The sequence below is a fragment of the Microplitis mediator genome, chromosome 7, assembly GCF_029852145.1.
Source record: "Microplitis mediator isolate UGA2020A chromosome 7, iyMicMedi2.1, whole genome shotgun sequence".
Taxonomy (NCBI): Eukaryota; Metazoa; Arthropoda; class Insecta; order Hymenoptera; family Braconidae; genus Microplitis; species Microplitis mediator.
In genome coordinates this window covers 9,027,570-9,032,770 of record NC_079975.1, presented here as the reverse complement: position 1 = coordinate 9,032,770, position 5,201 = coordinate 9,027,570, and the positions used below count along the sequence as shown (strand labels likewise).

The 5,201-nt window shown below is 31.0% G+C and overlaps 1 long non-coding RNA gene across 1 annotated transcript; it reads right to left on the bottom strand.

Moving 5' to 3' along the window:
• Positions 1-783: 783 nt before the first annotated feature.
• On the bottom strand, positions 784-2,759 carry LOC130671202 (uncharacterized). The gene is made up of 3 exons (XR_008990484.1): positions 2,286-2,759; positions 2,043-2,149; positions 784-1,132 (listed from the first exon to the last, which is right to left on the bottom strand). It is a non-coding gene; the product is annotated as an uncharacterized LOC130671202 (long non-coding RNA).
• Positions 2,760-5,201: the final 2,442 nt, after the last annotated feature.

The following is a 5,201-nucleotide window of genomic DNA, read 5'->3' as shown; positions in this document are numbered from 1 at the left end:
TATGTAAGATAGTAGTGAGCAACATCCGACATGGCGCTGAGTACAATGTAGAGAGTAGCCAGTACTACGTAGATAGGACCCACTGCTATCTCAATTTTTTTTTTCTACAGATGGCACTGACTACTATCTGATATGGTAGCCAGTTCTATTTATTTTTTTCCGTGTTGGCCAAGGCTCAATTTTTCGTTTCCCAAGACTCGGCCGAGGCTTGATATTTTGTTCCCCAAGGCTTGGGACATGGACATCATCCAAGGCTTTGGCCAATGCTCACCTAATGGTTCAGCCAAGGCTTGACCGCAAGGCTCGGGACTCTGGCATGACGACTGGCCAACGCCTGGTCCGAGCCTTGGCCAATGATCCCTTTCTACCAGGGCAGTAGCCTTTTTTAACCGGTTGCTGTTTTACTATGTTTACAAACCCCTTTTGTTGTGGCATATCGCTCGTCGTAAAATTATATTTACTTTCTTTCCTTAAAAAAGGGGTTGATATGGTCATTATACTGCCGTAAAAAAGTAGCCGGTAACCCGAAAAAAATTTAACAGCTAAACAGAAAATAGCGACACGCGACCGATGCTACTGTTTTGGGCCACGCGACATTTTTATTTTTATCCAGTAAATAAAATTCTTAAATATATGATTTAATGATTAATAATAAATATTGATGAATAATATTATATTATTATTTATTAATTTATATTCATAAATTGTATCGAAAGCATAAATGATTAAAGTCATAATTTATAAACATCGAACGAGAGTTTTCATAAAATTTTTATTGAGAAATACACAAGTGACTATAGATAAAGATAATCATAATATGTGACTTTCTTACGTGTTGATTATCGATGCTTGGTTCATTACTTGCAAAAAAAAAAAAAAACAATGATACTGCACGATATGTTTTTTGAAGTGTGCGATAGGCGACAGTTTAGTACTCCCAGCAGCTGATAATTTTTTCTATTCACTTTAAATATAAATGATAGGGTAGCTGTCAAAAGATTTATCTATTTGAATTCGTTTATTATTTTCCGTTATAAAATGGATCTTGTTCCCTGATGCAAATTCCTTGCTTGAACCAGCCTTTATTGCACTCCAGTGGGTCACAGCAAGTATAACCAGCAACCGGATGACACTGTGATGCAAAAATTAAAATTTTATAATTATAACAACTTTTAATAACTAAGTACATACACTGCTAAAAGTTATTTTTCTGCCCTTCGGCCGGAAAGTGGCAACTTTCGGGCCGCTGCCCTAAACGAAGTTGCAACTTTCCGGCTTCGTCGAGCAGAAAAATAGTATACGCACCTTGGCCAGTAAAAAAGAAAGCCTCAGACCACATGTTTGTCAGCCTCGGCTTCGCCTCGGCCAACAATTACATGTGCTCTGAGACTTTTCTTATTTTACTGGCCTAGGTATGTAATATACTATTACTTCAATCTGAATTCACTCTATGATACTAAAGTTAGCCGACGTCAACCAAAGTTCCGGCGTTTTGAAAAAAAATTCACTTTTCACGCAGAAAAAAGTATTTATTGGCGGAAAAAATTTTTACTCGCCCCAATAAATTTTTTGCACCATAAATTGAAATCCAAAATTTTCTTGGGGGGGATACAAAATTTTTAGGGCTGCGAAAAAAATTATTGTGTCAAGACATACATTTTTTCTGTGCATAAAGAGTGCACTCCAGAAGCCGAAGTTAGCCGAGGTCTAATAATTTTTTGATTTTTTTATAAACGAAAATCTATTGGAAAAAAAAATTTTTTCAACAAATTGCACCTATAGCTTTTTAAATTTTCTACATGTGCATTTTTTTCTTTTTTCTTTTTAATTGATTTGTTGAAAAAAAATCAACAAATTGATAATTGTCTACTAACTTCAGAATCATTCTCATACTCCCCATTTGGGGTGAAATTCAATCCAAGGGATTAAATAAATAAAAAGCCATCCATTCCGAGTTCGCTCCGGATTCATTCATCATACGTCGAATGTCCAGTCCAAAAATTTTTTACAGTGTATTGAGTAAGTTGTAATTCGATACTTACCCATTTACGCGGTGTACTTTCACAGCCCATAGTTGCAACAATTAATGATCCAATCATTAAAATCAACAAGACACTTTTCATCATGTTTCAGCTGAACCGGTAAGAAACTGTGACAGAAAATGAAATAAGCAATGAACTGGTGGACAAAATAATTTTTATTTATTGAGGTTGCAAATTAAAATTATCGTGACGTCGTATTTGAACTAAAAAGTTCATTTAAACTGATATTAGAGCTAAACGTACCTGTTATTTAGACGAATAGCAAAATTATGAAGTACAAGGGAAATATTTCCTCCTTATATATTCAACTTTTGAAAGTGTACAAATGACGTCGGTGGTATATATGTATATTACATAGAAAACTTTGAGCTTGTATTTGTTGCACTAAATATAATCGACCACATCCTGAACAATTTAATTTAATTGTTTTTGAACAGATAAGACTGACTAAAAGAAATGACATTGAGCTGATAATTGCTTCGAACAGTTATGAAACTCTTTGATAAGAACGATAACAAAGGTATCAGAAAAAAATATATACATATATGAAGGGAAAGGAGGTGGGGCATAACGAGGTAGTTAAGGAAATACTAAGTTTTTCGAGACTCAAATACGTTAGATATATTTTTTTAATGATAAAGTGAATAGAAAAAATTTTCGGCTGCCCTTAAAGGAAAAATTTCCTTTTTTGGGGGCAGAATGGGATACCCCCTAAAAAAATTATCCAGGGTGGGCAAAACAGACAACCCCCCAAAGAAAGTCGAAAATTTCTTTTGTTGAACGATATTTTCAATGCTGGTAGTAAATAAAGATGGCGAAATAAAATATTTATTGACAATAGTCATATATTTGAATGAAACAAAATGTATCAAAGGAACTGTGATCGCCAAAATAACGATTACAGTGGGTTAAAACTAAAATAGTTTTGATGATTATTTTACCTGGGAAGGGGTTGTGAGTCTTATTATTATAATCATAACCCTACACGGAGAAAAAAATATAGTAAATTTTACTAAAAAATATAAGAACAATTACTAAATTTGGATAGTAATCTTGAAACGCTTCCCGGGTAAAAAAAAAAATCTTAAATTTGACTTGATTTAACTTAATTTCTTTTGAAGTCGTCGATATGCCGACAACTGTATACCACATTTCAACTTTTTCAACTTTTTTTGACTTAATATTGACTTTTTTTAACTTTTTTGCCTTAGATTAGACTTTTTTTGACTTAAATTGTTTAGTTTCATTCAACTTTTTTTAGCTTAAATTATTTCATTGACTTAAATTTGACTTATTTTGTCTTAAAAAAACAACTGGTTATCAATTCGAAATCTAGTTCTATATTTGACTTAATTTTAACTTAAAAATTAAGTCAAATCGAATGTCGTTTTTATACTTATTTATTAATTATACTAATCTAAAAGTAAAACTCAATTTTGATTATACCCTAGTAGAAATAATCGAGTTTTCACTCGATATAAACCAGTAACTGGCTAGTGAGATCGAGTAAAAACTCGAAATCGCGCCACCTACAACTAAGTCATAAACATTGGTCACACCGACACAGTACCTTTACTAGTGTGTGTGTCTGTTTATTTTTTTCTGTTAACCTGTACGCGTCGTTGTTTTAAAAAATATTAAAAAACAGTGTGAATTAATTAAAATTTGTGTATGTTAACGTGGAAATATTTTACAAAATATATTACAAAATGGATGCGGAAAAAAAAGTTGACACAATAAATGAATTGCGACTGTGGGCGATAAAATCAAATAATTACTTTATTGTCAGATTTATTGTTGTTATTCTATTAATCTAATGATGTTATTTATTTCATAATATAAATAAATATAAATTAAACGTTTATGTCATATCGTTTATTTAACATTATTTTTATTTTATTTGACAATTTTTTATAACCCTTGATAACCTCAATATTCAAAATTGATAGTTTCACTGAAGCCGCCATGTTCTGCTCGATCTCTAGTAAAACTGGCCAGTTACTTGACAGAAACTCGATATCATTTCTACTAGGGTAGCAACGTTTTTGGAAATTATTTCTGATTAAATTGAAATTACTATTAAAAAAATTTTTATTGCAAGGATTTTTTTTATTCTGTTCCTAAAGAATTTGTATAAGCTCTTGTTTACAATATCATTCATTTTCATATTGATTAACCAATTCTGCAATAAACGTTTTATTACCTGTATTAATATAAAAACATACCGATAGTAAATTTTCGACAGGAATCGCAAATACATTTTCAGTTACAATGAATTCATATAAGTGTGATAGTTGGAGAAGTCTGACAGGCTCTTTGAAAGGTTTTGTTTGCAGAAGAGTTTTTATTGCAAAATGATAGCCAAGGCACTTACAATTACTAATTTTTTGACAATCGCATATTTTATCAATTATTTTTATAAAAGAGTGAAGAAGACTAAAACGTTTTTCATTCAAGTATTTAAATGCTACATAAGAAGAATGATTTTTTAATGTTTATTATTATTATTATTATTATAATTAACATTATTATTATAACTGTTGCTAATAATTATTACTATCATTAATTATATGTTACTAATTAGAAGTATTTTGCATGCCTTAAGCGCGAGCGTAGGTATGCTCTACTCTCGCCTAAAAATTAAAAACTGGGTTCCGTCAGAGTTTTTTTTAAATAAATAATAATATAGTGATAAAAGTAGGTCAGCCTTCATACCACAATTAAAGAGAACATCAATGGTCATTTTTCTAAACAATAAACAGCTGATCCAACCCACAATTTAGATAAAAAATGAACTTTTTAGAAAAAAATCCTGTAAAATACATGTAACACTCTTCTTGTAATCACCAGAACTTTCGAAAAACAAAACGAATTCTTTCAAATTTTATTTCAATATATCCGTAAATTCATTGTGACAAACTGATTAAAAATCCACAACTCTATTATTATTCGTTTAATTATAAAATAATAAAATGTGCACTGTCGAAGCTTAAAAATTTATATCTCAGGCTGCCATATATAAAAAAAATATATAAACAGAGTTAGTGAAGACCTGCTTCTTCTATCGGAGCGTGCGAGATGGCGTTAGCAAAGATTTCCATTCTATCCGCGGGAATTTTTTAATATTTTCTATAATAATTTTCTATAATAATAAATTAG